Source organism: Eriocheir sinensis, unplaced genomic scaffold (genome assembly GCF_024679095.1).
Source record: "Eriocheir sinensis breed Jianghai 21 unplaced genomic scaffold, ASM2467909v1 Scaffold1099, whole genome shotgun sequence".
NCBI lineage: Eukaryota > Metazoa > Arthropoda > Malacostraca > Decapoda > Varunidae > Eriocheir > Eriocheir sinensis.
This window is the reverse complement of record NW_026110406.1, coordinates 6515-19588: the sequence shown is the minus strand read 5'-3', so window position 1 is coordinate 19588 and position 13074 is coordinate 6515. Positions and strand designations below refer to the sequence as shown.

The 13074-nt window shown below is 39.2% G+C and overlaps 1 long non-coding RNA gene across 1 annotated transcript; it reads right to left on the bottom strand.

Moving 5' to 3' along the window:
• Positions 1-332: 332 nt before the first annotated feature.
• LOC126989208 (uncharacterized) lies at positions 333-6820 on the bottom strand. Its single transcript, XR_007743034.1, has 6 exons — positions 6341-6820; positions 4530-4726; positions 3144-3277; positions 2158-2809; positions 1187-1329; positions 333-962 (listed from the first exon to the last, which is right to left on the bottom strand). It is a non-coding gene; the product is annotated as an uncharacterized LOC126989208 (long non-coding RNA).
• Between the last annotated feature and the right edge of the window lie 6254 nt (positions 6821-13074).

Genomic DNA, 13074 nt, shown 5'->3' with positions numbered 1-13074 from the left:
ACGTGTCGTGAACACGAGTGTTTCACGTGACCAAAACACTTGAATTACTCATGTAATTTCCAAGGTAATTTCTGTATTAATACGATAATATCCTAGCTTATCGGCAATGCATGTCCTGTATTATTTAAAGATATAAATTCCAAGGTAGGATTTGTATATCTGGATTTTTAAAATCTTGTATTGAATAGAAATATATACATCCATGTACTGAAGGATATTTGTATGTATTCCTTATAAGTACTACAACGCATAATATAGTATGGCACTATACTATGATGGTAGTACAAGGAATACATACATGAATATCTTGAAGTGAATGTATATCTTTCTATACAAAGCACAGGATTTTAGGAATGCAAATACACACATCCTACAATGACATTTACATCTTTAAACAATATAGGGTATGCATTGCTGATAAACAAGAAAATAATCAATACAGAAAATTAACATAAAGCACTACAGCATTGCTGTATGTATTGCAATGAGACATAATATAATACTATGTAAATTTAATATCCATCAGGAGAAAGAAAAGCCACAATACAATATAATACTATGTAAATTTAATATCCATCAGGAGAAAGAAAAGCCACAATACAATACTGTACATCATCATTTTCACAATTTGCTGTTATTCATGGCAGGCCTGCAGTCAAGTCACAGCAATAGTGGGTGAAAGGAGGCAGGAGGCAGTAAAGTTACCATGACTCCGACTCCAGCTGAGTTCTTGGTAGCATTATAAAGCCAGTTTCATTATCAACAACCATTTTGTGGCAGTTATTTCAAAATAAAGGAGTCAGATTTCAGATTTTAGTTTTACCTCCTCAGCCCTAACTCAAGGACTGTTCTACACAGTATGCCTTGATATTACAGGTGTGGCTCTTAATTACTAATACAAATTTCTGTTCATGCTTTGAGAATACACATATCTTGTTGCTACATTTTTTTGCACACCGTACCTGGAATAAAAATGTGGGTATCAACAGTTTTCCTGAGTCTAACCAAACTGTTGGACAGATCATAGAACAGTTTTCACAGTAAGGACAGGTTTCAAATAGTGTAGTTCTACAAGAATTTATAGGCCAAAACCCTAAAAAATGTCTGAAGTTACCTGATTTTATGGTATCCCCTGACCCAGCATCACTATTTGCCCACTACCCTACATGATTTAGTTTCCACTTACTTCATTTTTGGGGCATTACACAATTGTGTTGCAATCATGTGTATTTCTGTTAAACTCACATCTCTGAATTTCTTCATAACAGTCTGTGATGACACTTCACAATCTTGTATCCAGCAACAAATGAATGACTCGCCTCTGGAATTCTGGAAAAAATAGTGAGGAAAAGAAGTTTTAACATACACTTGGCATTTTAGAACAGGCAATATTTCAATCCTCCTCAGATATTGTTATCCAAATGTGGTGAATCTGAGTGAGTGAACCATATTAATTATGGTGTGGAAATTATTTAGAGCTACACTCTTACTTATTGAATCTTCCTACTTACACATACCCACACAAATCAACAATCCACTCTCCACCAAATATTTATATGAAGTAGTACCTATATTATACAGATTAATGCTAATAATTTATTAACTTAATATCATAACTCCTTTACAAATCACAACACAAATCCAATAATAATCTATTGATAATGATTTTTGCAGTAATTACATGGAAGCTGAACAATAATATTTAGACTTTCAGTATTGTAATACTTTCCAAAGCCCTGGCATGTTACATTGTCGCTACATCTCCATTAATTTTTATACTTTTGGACAGATTAAAAAAAAGTATTTACAGGATACATTGTGAAAATCATAGCATTGTAAATTACAATCAGGCATGATGCTGTAAGTACATGGTATAGGACACTTGTGTAATCTTTGGAACCTGCAGGTGATGATGAGTGGTGCCACTAAGTGAAAGACAGCAGGACTTTGGTACACTCACTGTAATGCCAGGTTACCGAAAATTGTGATCACAATGAATGCAACCAGAAAGGACCTAAAACCGTTAGGACAACATAACTCAGTACATTTACAATATAGTCATACAAGAAGAATTGGAACACCTAACTAAAAGCACTACACAGTTCATTGTTTAAAACACTTGAGCACTACTCAGTGCACAAAAACTTTTCAACTTACTTGCCCAATCCATAGGAAATCCACTTTGACGGTTTTCTCCTTGGTTCAAGGGTTGAACATCATCAAGGTCTTCACTAGACAGATTCTGAATCCAATCGCTCCCTTGTCGGTCACTGCTGTCATGTCTGCTGCTTTGGTCACTGTTGTCATGTCTGTTGTGTCGGTCACGACTGTCATGCCTGCTGCGTCGGTCACTGCTGTCATGTCGGTCACGACTGTCATGTCTGTTGTGTCGGTCATGACTGTCATGCCTGCTGCGTCGGTCACTGCTGTCATGTCTGTTGTGTCGGTCATGACTGTCATGTCTGTTGTGTCGGTCACTGCTGTCAAGTCTGCTGCATCGGCCACGACTGTCATGTCTTTTGTGTTGGTCACTGCTGTCACGTCTGCTGTGTTGGTCACTGCTGTCATGTCTGCTGTGTCGGTCACTGCTGTCATGTCTGCTGTGTAATCACTGCTGTCATGTCTGTTGTGTCAATCGCTGCTGTCATGTCTGCTTTGTTGGTCACTGCTGTCATGTCTCGTCTGTCGGTCAGATCTGTTCCTTAGGCTGTGGTTGTCATGAAGGTCCAAACTGCTGTGTAGGGTATCAGGCTGACTGCCTTCATCTTGCTGTTGGTAACTACTCTTCTTTTGCCGGTTACTTTCACATCTGTGAAATATATGTAATAGGAAATATTAGTAATTATCCTGGTCGGACATTAAACTGCTTCCGTGATGGGGCCACAGTTCAGGAGATTTGTGGTTTTGGAGAGTGGAGTCACTCCTTTTACGGGGGAAACAGCCTCAATATATAGATAGATAGATTCACAGCTACATTTTGTCATACTATATTCATCTCAGATTGAGATCACATCATAGATGACCTCATCCTATATAAGAAATACAGTAATATGACCCTTTACTGCACATGGACTGCATTCGTTTCTCTACATCAGGTCATGATCACATAAAGCAATTAGTTGTAGAATACAGCTACATCTTACCTGTCAGAATTATGTCTTTTCAGATTTTTTTCTTGCTGCACTTGGCAAGCCTTTGTGTTGATGGTTGTATGGGACAACCTTTTGTGGTGGGGGGGGAGCAACTGTTACTTGTAAAGATGGCCCTGAGGCAAAGTCTGTGAAAAAATAATAGCTGTTAACAAAACAAAATTTACTATGGTAATATCTAATAATACAAATATGCTTATCTACTACAAATCTATAATAAAGCAAAATTTGGCAGGAAGAGCAAAGCAATGTGTGCTGAGATGGTTTGGTCATGTTGAAAGAATGGAGGATGACAGGTTGGTGAAGAAGATAGTACGTTCAAACGGGAGGGGTAGGAATCTGAGAGGGCCTTGGTTAAAAGGATGGATTGATAGTGTGAAGGAGGCAGTTAAGGGAAGGGGACTGACACTAGAGCATAGCAGTAGAGTGATTGTGCGTGACAGGAGCACAGGAGGCAGCTCAAGGGCACGCAAAAAAGAAAACAATAATAAAAAAAAGCCCGCTACTCGCTGCTCCTAAAAAAGAAACAAAAGAGGTGTCCAAAAGCAAGGTCAAACTCGGGAGGAGAGATGTCCTGATACCCTCCTCTTGAAAGAGTTCAAGTTGTAGGCAGGAGGAAATACAGATGAAGGAAGATTGTTCCAGAGTTTACCAGCGTGAGGGATGAAAGAGTGAAGATGCTGGTTAACTCTTGCATAAGGGGTTTGGACAGTATAGGGATGAGCATGAGTAGAAGATAGTGTATGTATGTAGGTACATATTTTTGTCTAGAAAAACCTTATACATGCTTGCAAATGTCAGTAACTGAATACAGACTTATGTGAACAGTCCAAATCCTGACTACTAATAAAGTCCTTTGGCGGAGCTTTCTTCATACGTTTCTTCCTACCACGCAAGGTCAAACCATCTTCCCCATCCAGGTCACTGCTGCTTCTGTCACTGTCTACTGCTGATGTCAGCTGGTACTGCTCACATTCCTCGTAACTGTCTGAAACCCATTTAAATGCTTGTCTATTTCAGGTTTTCACTGCAAACATGACTCAATAACTTTTTAAACTTCCAAACCCTTAAAAGTGTTACTCCTCAGGTGTATTAACCCTATTGCGAAAAATGACAGATCATATAATTTACGGAGGGAAGAAATTAAGACAACTGAAAGTGATTACAATAATCCCTCCTGTATTTGGATTAATGGGGCCAGAGACTTGTTGGATTGGATATGCAGAGTTTCCAGATAAGGGAGGATCTCTTCGATCTGCCTTAACCTCTTCGTTACTGATGGCGTACTGTAGTACTTCATATAAAATTTTGGCTAAGGAACTGATGAAGTACAGTTACCAATGCTTTACAGTTGTGGTCAATACAATATGTATTACTTACCAGAAGCTATTTTTACTTTTATCAATGGAAATTTTCTCCATGATTTGGGGTCTGGGTCTTCTCGACTAGTTAAGGCATTGTGAGCATCAACTTTTGATGGCCAATATAAAATCTGGCTGCCTTCAACTATCCAGGTAGATGGTACCACACACTCCTCTTCTTTTCTGCCCTCCAGCCACACTGATCTTTTCTACATCCTGGAAATATTAATTTCATGCTTATTGCAATAGAATATGTTCAGTCTCCCATATAATTGACCTCCGGCAGGAACCTATAGTACCTTATGTTTTACCCATTGTTTCTTAGAGAACTTTAGCGTCATCAAGACAAAAATCAGACATGGAGACTATGAAAAAAGGTATTATTAATGGCAGTTTATAACAATACATTACCAGTGGATTTAAACATTCTGATCATTTAAATCTCATTATCAGTTGCATTTACCAGTCGGAAATAGCTTCTTGGGATCTGGGGGATCCCAAGAAGCTATTAGGTTAAGTTAGGTCAGGTTAGGGTAATTATCCCACTGAGGTCCACCCTGTCTTTTCACTAAAGAATTTCAGAATGCAATGGTTATTAGGGTTTTACATGTGATTCCAATGTTGATTTTTGTTGGAAATCATTAGTTTTATTGCTATTACCTCCGGAGGTGAGGAGTGAAACCAATGATTCTCGGCAGAAATTAATATTGCAATCACATGAAAAACATTAATAACCATTGCATCCTGAATTTCTTGAATGAGAAACTAATAAACAAACACCAAACACAACCTAACCTAACTTAACCTAACTGAACCTAGACTAACGTAACGTAACCTAACTTAACGTTTTGTATCCTAACCTGGCTCACCTCAATCGTCTGAATCATAGTCCTCATCACTGGAGATACGAGGCGGAGCTAGGACATTTGGCACACAAGGAAGCCGAAGCGGAACTGAATTTGAAAATGAAGCGGGATGGAATGAAGATGCTAGACACGATGTCACTGGCTGATAGAAATAAAAAAAAGGGGCGGTGATTGGTTGAAGGAATCTAGGAATTTCTTGCAAGAGTTCGCGCAGGTCCAGTGTCATGTGAGGAAGGGACGCAGCAGCCAAGAGACTCCTAGACAGCCATAATGGCGCGTCTTCTCACACACATAACTATAAATATTTTTAAAAATTGTATCTCGCTTATTACTAGTTTACGACGGATGATTACTTAGAAGAAATTGTTCTACTCAATGAGAGGATTATAAAGATGATAAGAAAATCAATACGCAACAGGGTGGACCTCAGTGGGATAAATACCCAGGTTAGTTTAGGTTACATTATGTTTCGTCTCGTTTTTAAGACATTCAGGCAACTTGCACAGCTAGACTAAAGCACAGCAGTTAATTTGGGATACATCCAAGAAATTATTTCCAACTGGCCAATTTGGGGTCAGGTTAGGTTAGGTTATCCTGAGGGGGTACAAGGGGGGCGCCCATGATAGCATTCACAAATAAAAAGTTAAATATCAAAAAAATCGCTGGCGGCGTTGCTATACATTTGCGATACATATATGCAGCTCAAAATGTTCAGCATAAGGAGTCTTACCCTTTGAGGTAGGTCTCCAATGTAGAAGTGAATAAGTAGTTAAACTGCAACTGTACCCTGCTATATATAGGTACTACACGTACAGTAGTACGTACATGATGTAATTACAGTCTTGTGCATTGTCATACTGTAAAATAAAACCCAGCTGTTTCCCTAACATCACTGCATTCAAGGCGAGTCAAATGTAGGTACACCCACAATCCCACAACCCACATTCTTACCAAAGATTCTTACCTTGTTTGCGGTGATTTCACTGTCCTTTGGTCCACGAGCAGGGTCTTCAATATCTCTTAATGCACAACAGAGGGAGAGGAAAACCCAATAACGAGACAAAACAGGGAGAAATCTGTTGTTGGCCGCTCAACACGAAGTCCCGAGTGAGGCAGTTTAGGCGGGAAAATGTTGGATTTGTTTTGTTCAGTTCAGTGTTGTCAAGAGCGCTGATTTTCAGCGCATGATGCTAAAGCCATAATTGCGGTCAATTAAGAACAAATGAAAGGCTATTTATGCGATTTACAATTTAAAAATTCATTATTTAGCAGAATTATAATATTTATATAACTACATGATGAGCCACAACCTTTCTGGTAGTAGGGTCAATATAGCATAATGTGCTATAATATCTAGCATTCTGATTGGCAACGCGTAAGTTCCCGCCCGCTCACACACACAAAAGAGAGAGAGAGAGAGAGAGAGAGAGAGAGAGAGAGAGAGAGAGAGAGAGAGAGAGAGAGAGAGAGAGTTATAAATGTAAGTACGTTTGGATAAGATCGTAGAGTAAGTGACATATATATATATATATATATATATATATATCTATATATATATATATATATATAGATATATATATATATATATATATATATATATATATATATACAGTCACCCCCGCTGCTCAAGGGTCTCACCCATCGCAGTTTCGTATTCATGGGTCAACTAATTGTGACCCCGCTTATACGCTGCCCCAGTTTCAAGGTGACACGATGCATTGACGCTAAATAGGAAGGCAGAGAGGAGGAGGAGGCAGAGAGGAGGGGAAGGGAGAGAGGAGGGAGGAAGGCAGAGAGGAGGGAGGAGGGAGGCAGAGAGGGGGGAAGGGAGAGGAGGAGGCGGGCAATGGACGTTCAGGCGGTGTCACACTAGCCCTTGTTCCGTCGATTAATGCCATTTCCTTCGATTGTTCAGCGTTCCGCCTGAACTTATCTCATGAATTTGTAAGACGATCAGGATCGTTTCCGCCTGCAAATTTCCGCCTTTGTTTACATTTCCAAGACCAAGACCGAGACTTTCCGCGTGGCTTCAACCTGTCTCAAACGCTCTCCTGCAGTGACAGCCTTCCTCATCCTGGTATCACTTCTGCAATGAGAGGTGTCACTAACTCCAGAAGTCTGTGGTACTGGCTCTGTCCAACCTGATCCAATTCTTCAGAGTCTCATGATCCTCTAAACTCAGCTCTTTAACAGCCTGTGGTACACTCCTTTCTCTTTCCGGACGAGCCAACCATGAGCGCATCCATGCACGCTTTTGGCTTGTTTAGCTCGTCTAAGTCTCACAATACACAGTATTAGGTTCAGGGCAGATATCTTTGCCGCAGCGTGGACTCCATGTTTGTTTACATTCCCATGGTCTGTGCCGACGGAAAGTTTCAGACGAAACACTGCTTGTGTGTGACAGGTCGCAGCCAAGATATCGACGATTTTCAGAAAACGACGGAAAAGTTGACGGAAAAAGTGCTAGTGTGACACCGCCTTTAGGTTGCTCCCTGAGTGACGCCACGGTTAGACTGTGACGTCATGCTTTCCTATTGGCCAGCAGCTCACTCAGGACGACTGCTATTGGTCGAGATTTTCTCATAGCAACATTATCCTAAAAAAAATTCACGCTACACACACTGCAGTGTTGCCAGATTGGGCTACTTATCGCAAATTGGGCTACTTTTGGGAACGAAAGAAACATGTTTTATATGACGTGTCAGAGGTGACTTCAAATGCATATTTTCCCATAGGGTTATAGTCCCGTTCATGGGTTCTCACAGATCGCTACCAAGTCCGGAATCTAAATACCCGAATTCATGGGGATGACTGTATATATATATATATATATATATATATATATATATATATATATATATATATATATATATATATATATATATATATATATATATATATTATAACTATTAATAACTTGAGAATTACCCCGAGATATATAGAATAAGACGTAGGATACATATTTGATGTATGTACATAAAATGCAAACTCGTGTTTTACACACATAGTTTCCACCTGAATTATTGCAACAGTTATACACTTGAATTTCTCTGCCAGTAATACCCGGGAAAACCACGTGAATTGGGACCCAGTTATACACGAGAATGTTAGATCAAGTTATACACGTGTTTATCTCGTGAATATCTAGTGAAAACACGCGTACACGAGTAATCCACAAGATTTCCACTAGACGTTCACGTGAAATTCACATGTTGTGCCCACTGGGATATGATTTTTATGTGAATATTTCTCCCTCTCCTTATACTGTATCTTATTTATTTCCTCTGTGTTATGTCTACTTTGATGATGTTTATAAGATATTAATGTTGGAAAAACTTTATATATCACAGAAAAATATGCGGGTTCTTCGGAGCAGCAAGCCATGCTCCTACAATTCCTCAAACTCCTGCAAATCAAGTGTCAACAAACAGCGTCCGTTCAAAATGCCGCTTCCCGACCTGGTGAGTTACCGCTTATCAAGTTTATTTTGCTACTGTAATCACATAAAATGTATCTTCTACAGTAACTTCATACAAGTAGGAATCATTGTATTAAGGAGTAAGTTTAGTATTTGTGGTTTGGAGAGACGGGTGGTGTGTCTGCAGCGCTCTCCGTCACCCGCTATCCCACCAAGCGTACATAGCCTACCAGCCCCTCTATGCCACAAATACAAAACTTACTCATTAATACAATGATTCCTACCTGTATGAAGTTACTGTTGAAGATACTTTTTATGTGTTTATATTTAGTATGACTATGTGAATGAGCTATGTAGGAAATAATCACGGAAAGTGTGCATTACTTTATAGGTAGCCTACTGTCATTGCCTTCAATGCTGCTGGTGTATTGTCTTGAAGGGCCCGTTCTCCCTTGAAAACTGGTATCATTATTATTGTACTTTGATTCTTAGGTGATGTCATTGATTGTTAAATTAGCGTGCCGTCATTCAATTAAATTACAAATATTTTTTAATCATGAAACTAGCTAGATTATCTCAATCATATATATTTGGTACATGTCTCTGAAACAATACATGACGTCATGAACAGCCAATCGGGTGAAAGGGGGGCGGAGCTTAGCCAGTATAGGGGAGGGGCTGCTCGGTGCAAATTGGCAAAGTTAATTTGGACAGACTATAGACACTCTCTCTAAACATTAAATAATAGTAACATTTTAATAAAAAAACTAATGCATATACTTTCTGCTGAAGTAATCTCTTCCTTTCAAAAATAAATACTAGCAACTTTGTAAACATGAAAATGAATAATAGTGACATTTTAATCAGACCTGGTAAGTAAGAATATAAAAGAAAATAAATTACACACACACACACACACACACACACACACACACACACACACACACATCTGTCGATGCTACTTAGATGTATTATCTAGGTAGCATCGACAGATGGTCCATTGCACTGGTCCACTGGTCCATTGCAGCTGCCTGCTTGCAGCAGTTGAGTTGAGCCCCACAGTAGAGTCTGGCAAAATGCCCTGCCACTCAGCATAGGGACTGCTGATACTGAAATTAAAGTTATAAAAACAAAGTTAATATAATGTATAATAGAATAAATTTGTCACATACACAAAGTTACAGTAATATATGGAAGATTATGACTCCTTCCAAATCAGATTACACAAAATAAGATTTTGTAACCATTACAACTATTGTTGATAATAGAATTTATCAGTTATATAAATATGTTTAAGTTATGTATATAAGCTAAATTACGAATTCTTCCGAGACAGACTCCACAAAATATGATTCTGTACCCATTGCAATAACCGAATACAAGATTCTGAGGAGAAGATGAGCCATTTAGATTGGACTTGAGAATCACCAGGGAGCCAGATATTATAGAGGAGATGAACTATAAGAGCCCTATAAGGAAGAGCGATCACGTACTTATCGAGTACATTTTACGAGAAGGAGGTAAAATAATCAGGAATGAGGACTACAGGAAAGAATGGTTTAACTTTAATAAGGCAAATTTTGAACAACTTGGGAAACATTTTGAGGAAGCACAATGGGATCCTTTTTTTGAGGCTGAGAATGTGGAGGATAAATGGGCTATCTTTGTACAGATTTACAACGAAGGAGTGGAAAAGTGGGTACCAAGGATGAAAGAAGGCCAGAAATCAAGAGAAGAGTGGTATGATAGAAAGTGTGTAGATGCCAAGCAGGATAAGGAGAAGGCATGGAACAAATGGAGAAAAAATAGGAGGATGGATCTATGGAATGAGTACAAAAGGAAGAGGCATGCTAATGTCAAAGTAAGAAGAGAAGAAAAAAGAAATTTTGAGAAAAATATTGTAGATAAGTGCAAAGACCAGCCAAAGCTGTTTTATAAGTTCTTAAATGGAAAGTTGAAAAATAGAGATGAGATTCAGAAAGTTAAAGTTAATGGTGAAACTTTTGATAGTATCAGTGAAATAGCAGAAGTGATGAATAATTGTTTCCAAACAGTGTTCGCAAGGGAGAGTGAGTGAAGGTGTAAATGCAGTGCCGGGAATAGAGTACATGGGTCTGGAGAGAATACAAACATCAGCAGATGAAGTTAGAAAATTATTGGAAGAATTGGATATTAACAAATAGCCAATTCTGATTCAGAGGAGGACAGTCTTGTGTAACTAATCTGATCAGCTTCTATTCAAGAGTAATTGATATAATACAGGAAAGGGACGGTTGGGCAGAATGTGTGTATCTGGACTTAAAGAAGGCGTTTGATAAAGTACCACACAAGTGATTAATATGGAAATGTAATCATGTTGGAGGTCTGGGTGGCTCAATATTGGATTGGATTATGGACTTTTTGACGAAGAGAGAAATGAGAACAGTAATCAGGAACAATAAATCAAGCTGGATGGATGTGACTAGTGGAGTCCCCCAAGGATCAGTGCTGGCTGTGATTATGTTTGTAATATATATTAATGACATGACAAGGGGTGACAAGCTATATGAATATGTTTGCTGATGATGCTAAAATAATGAGGAGGGTGGCTAATGAAGAAGTCTGTAGCCCTGAGCCAAGATCTCGATAGAATAAGCGAATGGTCACGCAAATGGGAAATGACATTCAATACAGAGAAGTGTAGCGTGATGGAGTTTGGTAAGAGCAGTAGACGAATATTGGGGAACTACTCTCTGAGTAATGAAAGAATCATGAAAAAACCTGAAGAAAAAGATCTGGGAGTGATCATAACAGATAAGTTATCCTGTGGAAAACATATAGACCGGATAACTGGGGAAACATACAATCTTCTTTGAAACATAAAAGCAGCATTTACTTATTTAGATGAAGAAATGGTGAAGCAACTAATAACATCGATGATACGTCCAAGACTGGAATATGCAGCATTAGTGTGGTCACCTAGATTGAAGAAAGAAATTAGAAAGTTGGAAAGAATACAAAGAGCAGCGACTAAATTACCGGAAACTCTGAGAGAACATACTTATAAAGAAAGACTGGAGAAATTGGGACTAACAACACTGGAGAGAAGAGAGAGGGGACCTATAGCATTGTACAGGATACAAGAGGGATTGGAGAAATTGGACAGGGAAGACCTAGTGGTACATGACAGAAGTGTGACAAGAGGCAATGGTAAGAAATTGAAGAAGAGTGACTGAGAAGAGACATCAAGAAATACAGTTTTCCATACAGAAGCGTAACAACATGGAACGGACTTGACAAGGAGACTGTGTGCAAAAACGATTCATGAATTTAAAGCCAAACTGGATAATAAGCGTTATGGAGACTGGACAGCACGAGCCTAGTACGGCTCTTTTCCTGTATTTCACAACTAGGTAAATACACACACACACACACACACACACACACACACACACACACACACACACACTACTCACTTAGCCCACTTAACCTCCAGGTGAGTAGGGGTGGAGCCAAATTAATGATAGTCTGTTCACTTAAGTCCGACCCAAGCTGACAACATAAACCTAGGCGTGTTTGCAAGCTGAGTGCTGATTGATTACTGCTATGGCTTCCAAGTTTTCTTTAACCTCTGCTTGTGTTTATCTCACGCAGCACTTTCTGCTAATCTGCACTGTGCTTACGAACCCGCTTAGGTCTATGTTGTCAGCTTGGGTTAGACTTAAGTGAACAGACTTTTTTTTATAACCAATAACATTCCCAGTAAACATGACTCCACCCAATTTGTAAATCTGACTCCCCTCCATGTGCACAGGGACATGTGCCACACATATCAAAGGGATTTTGACAGTCAGGCCCAACAGCAATGCTGGTTTACATCAGCTGTTGCATTATGGTTTCCAACTCAACCCACCCCTGATTGGACCAGGAGCAGGGACAACTCACCAAGAGGCTGCTGAACTGTGTCAGAAATAAAAAACTAAATTCATTATTACATAACTATAAGTAACCATAAAGCGGACATGGAACAGTCACCCCTTTGGGCTGGTTTACACAGACACGCAGACATGCATGGACTGCCAGCAGGACATGGAAACTTCTGTTGGTATAATTTTCCTTTATTCCTATGATGTGGCTTCTTGGACAAAGAGTCCTCCATTTTGTGCGCCATACATGCCCCAGTCGTGCCGTGAAACTATGGGAAAAGTGATGACATAATCAATTTACACATCCCAAACTTTCTGGCTCCTGCACTGAAGCCTAAGTCGTATATTGTTGCATTCATAGCTTAAACTATTCTA